At 41.3% G+C, this 18,680-nt stretch overlaps 1 protein-coding gene and 1 pseudogene across 4 annotated transcripts in view; both read left to right on the top strand.

The window, feature by feature from the left end:
- The window catches only part of POU2F1 (POU class 2 homeobox 1), a 197,543-nt gene that overhangs the window by 114,145 nt on the left and 64,718 nt on the right, over positions 1–18,680 (top strand). The gene's annotated exons all lie outside the window — the stretch shown is intronic.
- On the top strand, positions 1,858–5,441 carry LOC148778255 (large ribosomal subunit protein uL11 pseudogene; annotated as a pseudogene).

Genomic DNA, 18,680 nt, shown 5'->3' on the forward strand with positions numbered 1-18,680 from the left:
TTTCATTTTTTAAAAATGAAAGCTTTCCTAGAAGTCATTAACCTAGTCTTAAGTTTTCATCTTTTGACATTTTTTATAAAGTGATTTATTATAAAGGGCTTCCCTCATATCTCAGTTGGTAAAGAATCTGCCTGCAATGCAGGAGACCCCACTTGGATTCCTGAGTTGGGAAGATCCACTAGAGAAAGGATAGGCTACCCACTCCAGTATTCTGGCCTGGAGAATTCCAGGACAGTATAATTTTTTTTAATCTATTATAAAGTATTTATTATATTAGTACATATATTATAAAGTATATAGATTTATTATAAAGTATTATAAATATGATAATTTATTATAAAGTAATATAACAGTGGCTGTCATTCATTAAGTATTACTAGTAATGTAATAGTGATTGTCATTCATTAAGTATGTTAAACAGTTGTATAGATTACCTCATTTAATCCTTATAACAACCATATGAGGATTATTTTTTCTTTCTGTAGATCAGGGATTGAGGCTTAGATGTTTAATTACTTGTCAAGAATCACACATATCTATAAACAAATATCTATAAAAGTGAGCGGAGACATCCTCCTATCTTTTGTACTATGTTCCTTTTGTTTTGTCTCCTGTGTGTAAGACTCTATCCTATACTCAGTAGAATCACTAAAATTGAATAAAATATTAATTTGTTCTCAAGAAATTTATCTTATAGAGAACAAGTATGAAAACGTAATAGAATAATCATAAGTATTACAAGAGTCCATAGGAATTCAGTATAGGGAGATATCATTTCTAGCTGGGAAGATCAGGGAAGGCTTTGAAGAAAGTGGAACTTAAACTGGACCTTGAAGCTGGGTAGGATCTAAATGTGATGGTAATAGGCAGTGTATGTTCAGTATGGAGAAAGAGTGAAAGCTAAGATGGGAGGAAGAAATCTGCACTGAAGGTTTCTAATTTCTTCACAGTTTCCCCATCATGTCATGTGATTTCTAAATCCTTTATCATTTAGTCATCCTCAGAATTAGTATTCTAGTTCTACAGACTACAGTGCAGCCACTTCCATTACCATTGGCTTATTTTTATTATTTTTGAAAATTTATTGTTGACTTTTTATAATTTTTATAATTAATAAAGATAAAAATGACATCAGATTAAATTTTTTAAATATAAGATATTATTTTTCTGATAATATTTAACTGTTTTGAAAGAATGAAAGTTGTCTTATTTTAAAGCAACCAACTCATCTTTTAACCAGATAAAAACTCAGTTTTAGGAGGATTTGGTGTTAACCTGTTGATTGATTGAGTTTGTGGTCAGTTTAACTATCTTCTTTTTACCTGAATTATGTTCACTTGATTTTTTCATTCATATGATTTTTCTCCAGGATAATAGCAAGATCTTTTTGGCAACTGAAAAAGCCAAGTAAATTTATTAATTCAACCTAATCTACAGTTATGAAGTGGCATTCCAAAAATACTATCAGAAATTCTTAGCGACAAATGTTTATCTGTTCTGTGGGACTTATTAGTGCCATGGTTGATATTAGAAAGTTATATTCTTAAGAGATCATGATCAGGCATCATTTTCTTTGAGAAGAGGATAAAAGATGTTGAAAGACCAGGGCACAGGTGAATGTATCTGCTGTTTTTGTAATAAATGAAGAATCTTGATGTCTTGAAACAGTGCTAGTTTGGCAGAACATTTCCAGATGAAGTACCAGTAGTTTTAGAAGCCTCAGAAATTCACTGAGGGACAGGCCTCACATAAAGTTATCACCAATACATAGTGGAGCTTTCGGCTTGGCGGAGGCAGAGATGCTCCTTCCTTCAGTTGTCCCAGACCCAGGTTCCTCTGACACCAGCCAGCTCCACCATGCCACCTGACTGAGACCCCAGCGAGATCAGGGTTGTGTACCTGAGGTGGACCAGGGAGGAAGCAGGTGCCACGCCTGCCCTGGCTCCCAAGATCAGCCCTCTGGCTCTATCTCCAGAAAAGATTGGGGGTGACATCACCAAGGCAACTGGCTAGAGGAAGGGCCTGAGGGTTACAGTGAAACTGACCATTCAGAACAGGCCCAGACTGAGGTGGCACCTTCTGCTGCTGCCCTGATCAGCAAAGCCCTCAAGTACAGAGACAGAAACAGAAAAACATTAAGCACGTGAGCTTGTCAACATTGCCTGAAAGATGTGGCATCAGTCTTTAGTAGCTAGAGTATTCTCTGGAACCATTAAAGAAATCCTGGAGACTGCCCAGTCTGCGGGCTGCAGTGTTGATGGCTGCCACTTTTATGACATCAACAGTGGTGCGGTGCAGTGCCCAGCTAGGTAAGAACTGCAAAGAAAAAAGATAAAAGATTATTTGGCAACCAAAAAAAATAAACAAAAAATAGTGGAACAATTACACATTTCAGACTCCACAAGGCTATTTTCCTTTTGAACTTATGTTTACCATAGGATTATTACTAGTATTCTTATTGCTATTATTATTATTGTTTTAAATTTATTACATATTTTACTGTGTAGACTGCATTATGCACCGGCCAAAGTTCCTTTTTAAGTGTCAGAGTGGAAATACCAACCCTGATACTGATTTGTCTCGGTCTTCCTTCGTAGGATGTTTTAAATAGTTCCACAGGGCATTGAAACTGCTGGGAGCTCTTCTAGAGCCTCATGAGCATGGTAGAGGATATATTACTCTGTTCTTGGTGGTCTAGAAGCAAAAAGTCAAACACTTAATAGGAAAGAGGGCTTTCCACTAGTGTTTGGCTTGACAGATGTCAAAGTACATGGCTTCCAAGAGATTCTGACTACTGCATACTGAGAAACTTTCCCTGGCCCTGCCCTTTGGTGCTTGTGGGGAGTTTTAATTGCTGTCGTTTTGGTGTATGGGGCAGAGAACCATGCATAATAGTGAGCCTATGAGAATACTGACATTTGAATTAAAATTTCACTTTTGTGAAAAGAGTGAATGAGCAATTGATCTTTTCACCAAGTGGTAACCCAGTAACAAAAAAGATTTTTAAAGGTAGTCACTTTATTTTTATTCATTACGAATAGAATTTAGAATATTCATATATTGTTTGTTTCTGAAAGGCTGCTTTAAACGCAGATTATGAGATTGTAATTTTCTCCATTCTTCCTTACAAAGCAGGTTAGTTTCCTGTCGTGTCACTGTTTTGTGTTCTCTTTTTCTAAGAAACAGAAAAGATTTCCCAGTTACCTTATATTTTACGTCTTGCTTGAAGTAAAAAGCGAGACTCCGTTACTCTTTGAGTTAGATCCACTCTATAGCATTTTTGGCTTTGAGCAGTGGCAGTAGAAGCCAGGAGTCAGGTTTAATGAGCACTCGTGTGAGGTGGAGAGGAGATTGAGAAGGTATCTTTTAGAGAAAAGGGAGGAAGGAAGAGGAGTAAACTAAGGTAAATACCTGTATTTGTCTTGGGACCACGACAGACGCAGCACCATCACCTGAGCAGGGGCGGCCTGAGCTGGGAATAGACTGCCTGAGTTCAGTTTGGAAGATGTTGCATTTGGGTGCCTTATAGTACTTGTAGGTGAAAAAATGAGTAATTGAAGATAGAGATATGTTCCTGAGGAAAAAAAAATTGGCTGCGTATATAGGTGCGGAAGCACTTAGCAGGAGATACTCCTGGGAAGAGAATGGGATAAGCTGAGAAGAGGACCACAGGCCAAGTTCTACAGCGTAAAAAGGGCGGACAGAGAAAGAGAGGCCCTGCCCTGTAGTAGGGTGGCCACAGGCTGCACATCGCTGTTTAAACTCAGTTGAATTTAAAATTCAGGCATGTTAGCTACCCTTCTTGTGCTCAGTAGCCACAGGTCATTAGTGGCTACTGTCCACTCTGGTAGTGAAACATTTCCATCATCACTTAAATTTCCTTTGGACAGTGCTTTCAGTAGACTAAGAAAGAGCAACTGCAGAGATCAGAAGTGAACTGGTCAGCAGAGTTCATGGAGTTAGTATTCACTGTAATGAAGTCTTGCAAACAGGCAAAGACATATAGGAATCTTAAAATGTGATCTTTGGATTTGACAGTAGTTACTAGGGACTTTTTAAGAAATTTATCTTATTGAAGTATAGTTGATTTACAATGTTGTGTTAATTTCTGCTATACAACAAAGTGATTTAGTTATATGTATATATATTCTTTTTCATTATGGTTCATTGCAAGATATTGAATATAGTTCCCTGTGCTATACAGTAGTATGTTATTTATTTATTCATATACTAGAGACATAAAGGTTTTAAGTAAGTGATATAAAGAAAGAAATTGCTGTGGATAGAGTTGGGCAGGGGAAGGATAAATGCAAGCAACTTTTTAAATAGAAGTTCCGTAAGAAGGTGTGTGATTAAGAGCTTAGGCCCTGGAACCAGACCATCTGGATTCAAATCCTGGTTTGTTTGGTTTTTTTTTTTCAGTTATGCTACTTTGGGCACATTATTTCCTTCTGTGCCACAGTCTTATTTTAGCTATAATATGGAGATAAATAATAATAAGCCACTGCATAAAGTTGATGTTGAAAGCAAGTAGATGTATAATTCAGTAAGTGCTCAGTGAAGTGAAGTGAAGTTGCTCAGTCGTGTCCAACTCTTTGCAACCCCATGAACTGTAGCCCACCAGGCTTCTGCGTCCATGGGATTCTCCAGGCAAGGGTACTGGAGTGGGTTGCCATTTCCTTCTCCAGGGGATCTTCTCAACCCAGGGATCAAACCCAGGTCTCCTGCATTGTAGGCAGACGCTTTACCCTCTGAGCCACCAGGGAAGCCTCAGTAACTAGTAAGTGCTCAGTAACTAGTGTTTATTATGAGTGTGAGCGTGCTGATGGCATGATATTAAATGAAAGGCAGGAATGGATGGAAGAGGCTTTCCAGTCCATTTATATGCTCCAGGAGAGCCAGCAGGAGGAGAGTGGCGAGTCCCTAAGGAGAAGGCGGGTGTTGGTTTTCAGGGCACTGACACATGAAGCAGCTTAGACAGAAGCCCTCTTCTCCTCCACCATCACTTGTTTCTTTTTAATGTTAGAGAAATGGGAGCATGAAGAAGTTAAAGTTATGGATAATGGATATAGATAGTAAGTGTTTAGGCAGAAGGGAAGGTAAGAAACACTCTAGATAGGATTAGGAACAGAGGGAATGTCCTTGTGATATTGGGGGAAACGAAACCAGGGAATAGAACTCAGTAAGAAGTCTGGGAGTAGGCAGTTCATCCAGATAAATAAACCATATAAGAAGGATTGGTAGCAGGGAGTCATAATTCAAGCTAGGAACCCTGACATCAGATAAAATCAGGATAAGTTTTACTACAGTGTTTCAGGGACCTTTTGTGTTTCCCAAGAAAGCAGGAAACTGCTGCCATTTACCTGGCTCACTAAAGGGTGAATAAGGAGCATTTGACTAGATTATGAGGCGGGAGAAAGATGAAACAGAGCAAATGTTTGCAGATTTTTGTACACAAAAATGTTGCTATGATACTGTAATTCTAGACTTAGGGCTTTTTGGTTTTCTTGGTCTTCAGAGTATTCCTGTTATATTATATTTGCAGAAGACTTGATCTCAGTATTTAGTAGCTCACAAGTCATTTTTCTACAATTAAGAAGAAAGCTAAAAAAAATTATTTCAATAGAAACTTTCATCTTGATAGAGTTAATTCAACAAACGTCAACCATTTATAGAAATCTTATCATGCGTCTCTGATGTGCAGTTATCTACATAAAAACAACCAAAAAAAGTAAAACATGTACCATTTCTTGGTACATGAATATACAATAGCAGTGGAAAGTTTTCAGTTCAGCTCACTTCAGTCGCTCAGTCATGTCCAACTCTTTGCGACCCCATGGACCACAGCACGCCAGGCCTCCCTGTCCATCACCAACTCCCGGAGTTCACTCAAATCCATGTCCATCGAGTCAGTGATGCCATCCAGCCATCTCATTCTCTGTCGTCCCCTTCTCCTCCTGCCCTCAATCTTTCCCAGCGTCAGGGCCTTTTCAAATGAGTCGGCTCTTCGCATCAGGTGGCCAAAGTATTGGAGTTTCAGCTTCAGCATCAGTCCTTCTGTTGCAGGAAGGGGGACCCCTTCCAGGTCCCGAAACTGGGCTCTTATCTAACACTTGGAAATGAATTGTCCGAGGAGACATGTGCTGACAAAGCAAGAGATTTTATTGGGAAAGGGCACCCGGGTGGAGAGCGGGAAGGTAAGGGAACCCAGGAGAACTGCTCTGCCACTTGGCTTGCAGGTTTTATGGTGATGGGATTAGTTTCTGGGTTGTCTTTAGCCAGTCATTCTGACCCAGAGTCCTTCCTGGTGGTGCATGCCTTGTTCAGCCAAGATGGATGCCAGAGAAGGATTCTGGGAGGTGGTCGGACAGGTGGTGTCTCCTTTTGACCTTTCCTGAACTCTTCCGGTTGGTGGAGGCTTGTTAGTTCCGTGTTACTTACCTGGACCTCCTGTCATAAAACAACTCATACAAATGGTTACTGTGGTGCCTGCCAGGGTGGCCGGTTTCAATCAGTGTGCTTCCCCTAACACTTCCAATGAATATTCAGGACTGATCTCTTTAGGATGGACTGGTTGGAGCTCCTTGCAGTCCAAGGGACTCTCAAGAGTCTTCTCCAACACCACAGTTCAAAAGCATCAATTCTTCAGCACTCAACTTTCTTTATAATCCAACTCTCATATCCATATATGACTACAGAAAAAACCATAGCCTTGACTAGACGGACCTTTATCGACAAAGTAATGTCTCTGCTTTTTAACATGCTGTCTAGGTTGATCATAACTTTCCTTCCAAGGAGTAAGCGTCTTTTAATTTCATGGCTGCAGTCACCATCTGCAGTGATTTTGGAGCCCCAAAAAATAGTCAACCACTGTTTCCACTGTTTCCCCATCTATTTGCCATGAAGTGATGGGACCGGATGCCATGATGTTAGTTTTCTGAATGTTGAGCTTTAAGCCAACTTTTTCACTCTCCTCTTTCACTTTCATCAAGAGGCTCTTTAGTGCTTCTTTGCTTTCTGCCTTAAGGGTGGTGTCATCTGCATATCTGAGGTTATTGATATTTCTCCTGGCAATCTTGATTCCAGTTTGTACGTCCTCCAGCCCAGCATTTCTCATGATGTACTCTGCATATAAGTTAAATAAGCAGGGTGACAATATACAGCCTTGACGTACTCCTTTTCCTATTTGGAACCAGTCTGTTGTTCCATGTCCAGTTCTAACTGTTGCTTCTTGAGCTGCATACAGATTTCTCAAGAGGCAGGTCAGGTGGTCTGGTATTCCCATCTCTTTCAGAATTTTCCACAGTTTATTGTGATCCACACACTCAAAGGCTTTGGCATAGTCAATAAAGCAGAAATAGATGTTTTTCTGAAACTCTCTTGCTCTTTTGATGATCCAGCGGATGTTGGCAATTTGATCTCTGGTTGCTCTGCCTTTTCTAAAACCAGGTTGAAAATCTGGAAGTTCACGGTTGACATATTGTTGAAGCCTGGCTTGGAGAATTTTGAGCGTGACTTTACTAGTGTGTGAGATGAGTGCAATTGTGCTGTAGTTTCAGCATTCTTTGGCATTGCCGTTCTTTGGGATTGGAATGAAAATGGACCTTTTCCAGTCCTGTGGCCACTGCTGAGTTTTCCAAATTTGGTGGCATAGAGTACAGCACTTTCACAGCATCATCTTTCAGGATTTGAAATAGCTCAACTGGAATTCCATCATCTCTACTAGCTTTGTTCATAGTGATGCTTCTTAAGGCCCACTTGACTTCACATTCCAGGATGTCTGGCTGTATGTGGGTGATCACACCATCGTGATTATCTGGGGCGTGAAGATCTTTTTTTGTATAGTTTTTCTTGCCACCTTTTCTTAATATCTTCTGCTTCTGTTAGGTCCATACCATTTCTGTCCTTTATCGAGCCCATCTTTGCATGAAATATTCCCTTGGTATCTCTAATTTTCTTGAAGAGATCTCTAGTCTTTCCTATTCTGTTGTTTCCCTCTATTTCTTTGCACTGATTGCTGAGGAAGACTTCCTCATCTCTCCTTGCTATTCTTTGGAACTCTGCATTCAGATGCTTATATCTTTCCTTTTGTATTTTCCTTTTTGCTTCTCTTCTTTTCACAGCTATTTGTAAGGCCTCCTCAGACAGCCATTTTACTTTCTTGCATTTCTTTTTCTTGAGGATGTTGTTGATCCCTGTCTCCTCTACAGTGTCACGAACCTCCATCCATAGTTCATCAGGCACCCTATCAGATCTAGTCCCTTAAGTCCATTTGTTACTTCCACTGTGTAATCATAAGGGATTTGATTTATCACAGCTGAATGTTCTAGTGGTTTTCCCCACTTTCTTCAGTTTAAGTCTGAATTTGGCTATAAGGAGTTCATGATCTGAGCCATAGTCAGCTCCCAGTCTTGTTTTTGTTGGCTGTATAGAGCTTCTCCATCTTTGGGTGCAAAGAATGTAATCAATCTGATTTCCAATTTTTAGCAGATGTGTTATAATCATCCATTCTGTGGATAAGCTATAGCCTCAGTTCTGATTATGCATCTTGTTTTGTAGTAACATAGAATGTTTTTATAGCCATAAGTGATGCTCTTTCAGATTTCCATTATCCCAGGTTCCTCCTATTTTATGGTGACACACTTGGAAGAAACCACCTATTCACACATACAGACACACACACACACTAGTAGAAGCCAAGTTTTCCTGAAGATCTTTCGGCTGTTTTAAATATGTATTGTATTAGATTGTATTAGATATGCCCCACAGTTGTCTGACTTTTTGTGAAGGTCATTTGGAATTTGTGCTGCTTATCAGGGTAATGTAGTGACAGGCACAGATATTATCATTATTTCTTGTAGGACATCTGAAATTTAACCATAATTTTGATTGCCTTAAATTTATTGAAATTAAATTTACTGCCTTAAATATCTGAAAAAAAAACCAAACCAACTTTCCTTATTGTATGGGTTTAACAGAAGTAGTAGCATATAATGTGGCTGCTCATTACAGATTAAACTATAGTAGATATTATCCAGAATATAGCTGCTTAGTGATGAAAAATTGCTTTCACAAGCCCCATGTTCGAGAATTTCTCATTCAAAAAATTTCTGTTAATTTTTGTCCATACCCAGTTCCACTGGATGCTAGCTCTCTTGTTGCTTGCCTTGCAGCAGAGTGTCACGTGGCCAATTAGATAGGTGAGATGGGATGCAATAGCCAGGGAAACTCATAGGGCAGTAAGATTTCTACTGTCTGTTTTGTTCTACAGCTGCGAATTCATTTTTGGTTTTGTTTCATTGAGGTGAAGTGCATATAACATAAAATTAACCATTAAAAGCAAACAATTCTGTGACATTTGGTAGATTCACAGTGTTGGTGCAGCTACCGCTTTTGTCTAGTTCTAACGCTGTCCCAGAAGGAAACCAGTAAGCAGTGGCTGTACTTTTTCCCCTCCGCCCTGCTCCTGGCAGCCGTCAGCCTGTGGTCGGTGTGTGTGGCTGAGCCCTTGTGGAGACCCCGTTTAAGCGGCGTGGCACGGCATGTGGCTCTCCGCGCCGTGATTTTGAGGTCCAGCTGTGCTGCAGCGCGTGTCAGGACTTCGTTCTTTCTGTGCCCGGGTACTCCGTCGTGTGACTGTGCCACCGTCTGTTTTCCAGTCGTCTGTTAATGGGCATTTGGGTTGTTTCCACTTTTCAGTTATTGTGAACAGTGCTGCTGTGGACGTACACGTCCGAGGATTGGAGTGTCTGTTTTCAGTTCTTTGGGGCGTATACCTACAGTGGCATTGACGGATCTGCAGTTAACCTTTTTGAAGACCCACTGAACTCTCCCACAGTAGCGCAATCATTTTCCATTTCCACAGTCAGGGCCGAGGATCCGGTTTTCTCCACATCCTTGTTAAACTTGTCATTTTCCTTTTTTTTTCCTCCTGTTAGAGCCTGCTAATGGGTTGAATGATATACTTTTAAAGTAACCTCTCTGTATTCATTTTTCTCAGGAAATAGTGTTAGAAACCAAATCTTAACTTATTTTTTTCAACAATGTCTTTGGGCATCTCCCTCTGTATTACAGTTAGAATGACTTATACGAACAGTGGGTTGTAATAAAGTATGTTTACATCTGAACCATTTGATTTTTGCTTTACTCACCTTGGTGGTTCAGCCCTTACTCTGTAACCCTACTGCTGCTGCTGCTAAGTCACTTCAGTTGTGCCCAACTCTTGCGACCCCATCGACGGCAGCCCACCAGGCTCCCCCGTCCGTGGGATTCTCCAGGCAAGAACGTTGGAGTGGGTTGCCATTTCCTTCTCCAGTGCATGAAAGTGAAAAGTGAAAGGGAAGTCGCTCGGTCGTGTCCAACTCTTCGCGACCCCATGGACTGCAGCCCCCCAGGCTCCTCCGCCCATGGGATTTTCAAGGCCCTAGACCCTATTTAAAATCTCCTCTCTCCCTCTTTGCCACACTAGAACTCTCAAAGCACTTTGTACCTTTCTTACCACAAATACCATAGTCTGCCACGCTTTGCTTGAGGGCAGTGGCAGTGTTTCTTAGTTATTTACTACCTCTCAAACGTATGCATTTAGAAGAAAAATCTGAGATCACTGAGATAAGAAAAAGAAAATTTGTTTTTAAGTATCATGGTTTCCTTTATGTATAACTAGATCCTGAAGAGATCATTAAAATCTAAGTTTTAATTTTGAGGCCTCAAAGGGTTGATCTGTTTGGAAGATATTATCTTAAACAAGGATTAAGTGTCTTTACTTAAAAGCTCGGTTGTACTCTTTACTGACCTGTATGGGAATAGAATGTGAAAAAGAGTGGACATACATGTGTATGCATAACTGATTGACTTTTCTGTATAGCGGAAACTAACACAACATTGTAAATCAACTATACTCCAATAAAATTAATTTAAAAGTAAAAATAAAGAAAAGAAAGGTATATATATTTTTAAATTGCTTTAATCATTATGGATTCAATATCTATGGGATTCATATATACAAACTGCTATCCATAAAATGGGGCTTCCCAGGTGGCGCTAGTGGTACAGAACCTGCCTGCCAATGCTGGAGACATAGGAGATGTGGGTTCTATCCCTGAATCAGGAAGATCCCCGGAGGAAGGCATGCAACCCACTGCAGTATTTTTGCTTGGAGAATCCCACGGACAAAGGAGCCTTGCGGGCTACAGTCTGTGGGGTCACAAAAGAGTCGGACATGATTAAGCGACTAAAATAACAAAAGCAGGACATAGATATCTATTCTCATTCATGAAGGAATGACAACAGGATTAGGATAATGAAAAGACTATCCTCCCTCGACCAAAAATAATAATAAAATAAAGGCACTCCGGGGCAGAATTTTAAAAAGCAGAAGTCAATTTTTTTTGAGACAAATCACATTGGAGTAAATAGGTATAAATTATTGCTTTTGTGTTTGGAAGGTTGGAAACATAAAGGAAAGTAGCACATGATCTGGGCACTGAGAGGCATTGAAAAGCATGAAACCTGTCCAAGTCTCAGAAGTGTGAGCCATTCATCAGGAGAGGAGACCTCTGCCTGTTTGGTGCTTGACTACTACCTATGAAGAAACAACTTCCTGGGAGATGACAGCTTGCCAGTTCTCAGTGAAAGTTGCTCAGTCATGTGTGACTCTTTGCAACCCCATACAGTCCTGAAATTCTCCAGGCCAGAACACTGGAGTGGGTAGCCTTTCCTTTCTCCGGGGGATCTTCCGAACCCAGGGATCAAACCCATTGTCTCCCGCATTGCAGGCGGATTCTTTACCAGCTAAGCCACTGAGGAAGCCAAAAATTCTTAAACTCCATGTAAATTTCACCTAACTTTCAGCTGGGCCTTCACTGTAACTAGTGTGCTTGGATTCACCTCTAACGCACCTGCTTTTTTCTTTGCCTCGTGCTGTCTGGGTGTGTCCCCAAAAGTTTTCTGCAACTCTGGTCATTGTTGATGTTTTTCTTTACTGTTTTAATATGAAAGTGGTAATTGTAAAAACCTGTATGTGAACATATATGTGTGCTTTAAGCACACACGTGTCTACCACTCGGGTCACAAAACAGTTACCATGTTCCAGAAGGCCACTGTAGACCCATTCTAATCATGTGCTTCTACCAGAGAGGAAACCATCAACCTGAATTTGGTGTTAACGGTCACATTGCTTTTCTTTCCATATTTTTCCAGCTAGGTATTAGTTGAATCGTACTGTATATTCTCTGTCTGGTTTCTTTTGCTGAACATTATGTTTTGGGGATTCATCCAGGTTTGTACATATATCTCTAATTCACTTTCACTGGATATGTAATCCCAGTATATGAATGCATCACAGTTTTTCTCTCCATTCTATAATTGATAGACGTTTCCATTATTTTTAGACTTTCGCTATTACAAACATTACTGCTATAATTTTGTAATCTCTTGATACATATGTGTGAAATTCTCTAGAGTATTTAATAGTGTAACTGCTGAACTTGTTAACAGTGTTACTCAGTACTGTGGCCACAGCTAAAGTGGTAGTACTGACTAATACTGCTCCCAACAACAGACAAGAATTTTAGTCTTGCCAAAACGTCCTATTAACCAATTTTGTAATTTTAGCCAATCTAGTGGGTGTAAAATGCTATCTTATTGGGACTTTATTGTATTTCCCTAGTTTCCAAGGAAGTTGAATATCCTTTCTTGTGTTTGTGTGCCATTATGTTTCCTTTTTTGTGAAATTCTTAAGTCATTTGTTTTGCCGATATTATTTTTCTATTGGGCTTTTAAAGTTGATTCATAGGAGTTTTTTGTGTGTTCTGAATACTAATCCTTTCTTATGTATTTGTATTGTAGTTATTTTCTTCTTTTCATTAATTATACATCATCTTTTGATGAATGATGCTTGCAATTTTAAAGTAGTATGTATGTATGTGGTTAGTCACTCAGTTGTGTCCGACTCTACGTGTCCAGCACGTAGCCTGTAGCCCAGCAGGCTTCTCTGTCCATGGGGATTCTCCAGGCAAGAATACTGGAGTGGGTTGCCATGCCCTCCTCCAGGGGATCTTCCCAACCCAGGGATTGAACCCAGGTCGTCCGCATTGCAGGTGGATTCTTTACCATCTGAGCTACCAGGGATGTCCAAGAATACTGGAATGAGTAGCCTATCCCTTCAGAGGACCTTTGCGACCCAGGAATCTAATGGGAATCTCCTGCATTACAGATGAATTCTTTTAACTGACGTACCAAGGAAGCCCAGGTCATTGGTGTATAACAAAGGCAATTTTTAACAGATTTTGTGTGCTGCATCTTATTAAATTCTCTTATTCTGATTATTCTTATTCTGATTATTCACTTCAGTTCAGTCACACAGTCCTGTTCCAACTCTTTGTGACCTCCATGGACTGCAGCACACCAGGCTTCCCTGTCCATCACCAACTTCTGGAGCTTGCTCAAACTCATGTCTATCGAGTCGATGATGCCATCCAACAATGTTATCCTCTATCATCCCCTTCTCCTTCTGCCTTCAATCCTTCCCAGCATCAGGGTTTTTTCCAGCGAGTCAGTTCTTCACATCAGGTGGCCCAAGTTTCAGCTGCAGCATCAGTCCTTCCATTGAATATTCAGAACTGATTTCCTTTAGGATTGACTCATTGGATCTCCTTGCAGTACAAGGGACTCTCAAGAATCTTCTCCAACACCACAGTTCAAAAGCATCGATTCTTTGGCAGTCAGCTGTCTTCACAGTCCAACTCTTACATGCATACATGACTACCAGATAAACTATAGCTTTGACTAAATGGACCTTTGTTGGCAAAGTAATGTCTCTGCTTTTTAATATGCTCTCTAGGTTGGAGAAGGAAATGGAAACCCACTCCAGTACTCTTGCCTGGAACATCCCATGGACGGAGGAGACCTGGTAGGCCACAGTCCACGGGGTCACGAAGAGTCGGACTCGACTGAGCGACTTCACTTTCACTTTTCATTTTCATGCATTGGAGAAGGAAATGGCAACCCACTCCAGTGTTCTTGCTAGGAGAATCCCAGGGACAGGGGGGCCTGGTGGGCTGCCATCTATGGAGTTGCACAAAGACACAACTGAAGTGACTTAGCAGCAGCAGCCGCAGCTAGGTTGGTCATAACTTTTCTTCCAAGGAGCAAGCATCTTTTAATTTCATGGCTGAGTTACCATTTGCAGTGATTTTGGAGACCAGGAAAATAAAGTCTGTCACTGTTTCTATTGTTTCCCCATCTATTTGCCGTGAAGTGATGGGACCGGATGCCATGATCTTAGTTTTCTGAATGTTGAGTTTTAAGCCAGCTTCTTCCACTTCTCTCTTTCACTTTCATCAAGAGGCTCTTTATTGCTTCTTCACTTTCTGCCATAAGGTGGTGTCATCTGCATATCTGAGGTTATTGATATTTCTCCCAGGAATCTTGATTCCAGCTTGTGCTTCATTCAGCCCAGCATTTCTCATGATGTACTCTGCATATAAGTTAAATAAGCAGGGTGACAAAATGCAGGCTTGACATACTCCTTTCACAATTTGGAACCATTCTGTTGTTCCATGTCCGGTTCTAACTGTTGCTTCTTTACGTGCATACAGATTTTTCAGGAGGTAAGTAAGGTGGTCTGGTGGTCCTATCTCTTGAAGAATTTTTCAGTTTATTGTGATCCACACAGTCAACAGTTTTGGCATATTCAATAAAGCAGTAGATGTTTTTCTGGAACTCTCTTGTTTTTTCGATGATCCAGCAGATGTTGGCTATTTGATTTCTGATTCCTCTACCTTTTCTAAATCTAGCTTGAACATCTGGAAGTTCACAGTTCACATACTGTTGAATCCTGGCTTGGAGAATTTTCAGCATTTGCTAGAGTGTGAGATGAGTACAGTTGTGTGGTAGTTTGAACATTCTTTGTCATTGCCCTTCTTTGGCAATGCCCTTGGGATTGGAATGAAAACTGACCTTTTCCAGTCCTGTGGCCACTGCTGAGTTTTCCAAATCTGCTGTCATATTGAGTGCAGCACTTTCAAAGCATCATCTTTCAGGATTTGAAATAGCTCAACTGGAATTCCATCACCTCCAATAGCTTTGTTCATAATGATGCTTGCTAAGGCCCACTTGACTTCACATTCCAGCATGTTTGGCTCTAGGTGAATGATCACACCATTGTGGTTATCTGAGTCATAAAGATCTTTTTTGTATAGTTCTTCTGTGTACTCTTGTTGCCTCTTAATATCTTCTGCTTCTTTTAGATTCATACCATTTCTGTCCTTAATTGTGCCCATCTTTGCATGAAATGTTCCCTTGGTATTTCTGATTTTCTTGAAGAGATCTCTATTCTTTCCCGTTCTGTTGTTTTCCTCTATTTCTTGCATTGATCACTGAGGAAGGCTCTCTTATCGCTCCTTGCTGTTCTTTGGAACTCTGCATTCAGTTGGGTGTATCTTTCCTTTTCTCCTTTTCCTTTTGCTTTTCTTTTCTCAGCTATTTGTAAGGCCTCCTCAGACAGCCATTTTGCCTTTTTGCATTTCTTTTTCTTGGGCATGGGTCTTGATCCCTGCCTCTTGTACAATGTCATGAATCTCTGTCCATAGTTCTTCAGGCACTCTGTCTATCAGATCTAATTCCTTGAATCTTTCTGTCACTTCCACTGAATCTTATTGTACACTTTCACTGTAATGGATTTGATTCAGGTCATACCTGAATGATATGGTGGTTTTCCCCACTTTCTTCAATTTAAGTCTGAATTTGGCAATAAGGAGTTCATGATCTGAGCTACAGTCAGCTCCTGGTCTTCTCTTTGCTGTCTGTATAGAGCTTCTCCATCTTTGCCTGCCAAGAATCTAATTCATCTGATTTTGGTATTGACCATCTGGTGATGTCCATATGTCGAGTCTTCTTTCGTGTTGTTTGTAGAGTGTGTTTGCTATGACCAGTGCATTCTCTTGGCAAAACTGTTAGCCTTTCTCCTACTTTATTTTGTACTCCAAGGCCAAATTTTCCTGTTACTCCAGGTATCTCTTGTCTTCCTGCTTTTGCTTCCCAGTCCCCTTGGTGCAAAGGACATCATTTTTTTGGTGTTAGTTCTAGAAGGTCTTATAGGTCTTCATCTGTTCAGTTCAGTCGCTCAGTCATGTCCGACTCTTTCCAACCCCATGAATCACAGCACGCCAGGCCTCCGTGTCCATCACCAACTCCCGGAGTTCACTCAAATTCATGTCCATCAAGTCGGTGATGCCATCCAGCCATCTCATTCTCTGTTGTCTCCTTCTCCTCCTGCCCCCAATCCCTCCCAGCATCAGACTCTTTTCCAGTGAGTCAACTCGTCGCATGAGGTGGCCAAAGTATTGGAGTTTCAGCTTTAGCATCAGTCCTTCCAATGTAGGTCTTCATAGTAACATTTAACTTCAGCTTCTTCTGCATTACTGGTTGGAACATAGACTTGGATTACTATGATATCGGATGGTTTGCCTTGTAAACGAACAGAGATCATTGTGTCATTTTTGAGGTTGCACCCAACTACTGCATTTCAGACTCTCTTTGTTGACTATGAGGGCTGCTCCATTTCTTCTAAGGGTTTCAGAATGCCCACAGTAGTAGATAAAATGGCCATCTAAGTTAAATTCACCCATTCCTGTCCATTTTGGTTCACTGATTCCTAAAATGTTGATGCTCACTCTTGCCATCTCCTGTTTGGCCACTTCCAATTTACCTTGATTCATGGACCTAATATTTAGGTTCCTATGCAATATTGTTCTTTACAGCATCAGACTATTTCACCACTCACAACCACAACTTGACGTTGTTTTCCCTTTGGCTCCATTTCTTCATTCTTTTTGGAGCTATTTCTCCACTCTTCTCCAGTAGCATATTGGGCACCTACCGACCTGGGGAGTTCGTCTTTCAGTGTCTTATCTGTTTGCGTTTTCATACTGTTCATGAGGTTCTCAAGGTTAGAGTACTGGTTTGCCATTCCCTTCTCCAGTGGACCACATTTTGTCAGAACTCTCCGCCATGACCCATCCAGCTCGGGTCCATCTTGGGTGATCCTACGAGGCATGGCTCATAGTTTCATTGAGTTAGACAAGGCTGTGGCCCATGTGATCACTTTGATTAGTTTTCTGTGGTTGTGGTTTTCAGTCTGTCTGCCCGCTGATGGATAAGCCTAAGAGGCTTATGGAAGCTTCCTGTTGGGAGAAGCTGACTGGGAGAGGAACTGGGTCTCCTACTGAACAGGCGGGGCCATTCTCAGTAAATCTTTAATCCCATTTTCTGTTGATGGGCAGGGCTGTGTTCCCTCCCTGTTATTTGACCTGAACCAAACTACAGTGGGGTTGATGAAGATCATGGTGACCTCCTTCAGAAAGTCTTGTGCATGCACTGTTGTGTTCAGTGCATCTGACCCTCAGCAGGCCAGTGTCTACCCACGCCTCTGCCGGAGACTCCTAGACCCTCACGGGCAAGTCTGGATCAGTTTCTTGTGGGGTCACTGCTCCTTTCTCCTGGGAACTGGTGTGCCCAAGGCTTTCTTTGTCCCCTCCAAGAGTCTGTTTCCCCATGCTGTGTAAGTTCTGTAATCAAATCCCACTGGCCTCCAAAGTCAAATTGCTTGGGGGTTCTCAGTCACTTTGCCAGATCCTCAGGTTGGGAAATCTGTTGTGGGCCCTAGAGCTTTCTTAACAGTGCGAGGATTTATTTGGCATAATTGTTCTGCACTTTGTGGGTCATCTGCTCAGCAACTCCATGGCAGGGTTACTGGCGACCTCCTCCAAGTGGGCTTATGCCACACGCTGTGTGACCCAGCTATGCCTCACGCAGAGCCCCTGCCCCTGCAGCAAGCCACTGCTGACTGGTGCCTCCACAGGAGACTCACACACCCAGAGCCCCTGCCCCTGCAGCAGGCCACTGCTGACCTGTTCCCCTACAGGAGATACTCACACACCCAGAGCCCCTGCCCCTGCCGCAGGCCACTGCTGACCCGTGCCTCCGCAGGAGACACTCACACACCCAGAGACAGGTCTGGCTCAGTCTCTGTGGGGTCTCCTGTTGCACACAAGGTTTTGTTTGAGCCCTCCAAGCATCTCTGGAGGGTATGGGTTTTGGTTCTAATCACGATTTCGCCCCTCCTACCGTCTTGTTGGGGCTTCTCCTTTGCCCTTCAACGTGGATATCTTTTTTTGGTGGGATCCAGCATTCTCCTGTCAGTGGTTGTTCAACAGCGAGTTGTAATTTTGGAGTTCTCACATGGGAAAGTGAGCGCACATCCTTCTACTCTGCCATCTTGTGTGTCTTTATAAACATCTTGTATGTCACATTCCTTAGCGTATTCTATATCCATAGTCAAATTATCTGGGAAGAAAGTTTGTTTTCTTCACCCCAACTTAGTTTTGTTTCCTTATTTTGCTGACTAAGCCTTCCAATAGCTAGCACCCTTATCTTGTTCTTAATCTTAAAGTGAGTGCATTTAGTGTTACTCTTTGTCAAGTTAGAGAAGCTTCTTTCTTTTCCTACACCTAGAATGTTTATTATAAGTGGATATTGAATTTTGTCTAAATGTTTTTCTCCATCTTTTGAGGTGATTGTATGATTTTACCCCTTACATTATTTAAATTTCTTTTAGCTCCAAACCAACCTTGCATTCCTGGAATAAATCCATCTTAGTCACAATATTTTATCCTACTGGA

Source organism: Moschus berezovskii, chromosome 4, assembly GCF_049115385.1.
Source record: "Moschus berezovskii isolate FMDL1 chromosome 4, NW_MosBer_1.0, whole genome shotgun sequence".
NCBI classification, from domain to species: domain Eukaryota; kingdom Metazoa; phylum Chordata; class Mammalia; order Artiodactyla; family Moschidae; genus Moschus; species Moschus berezovskii.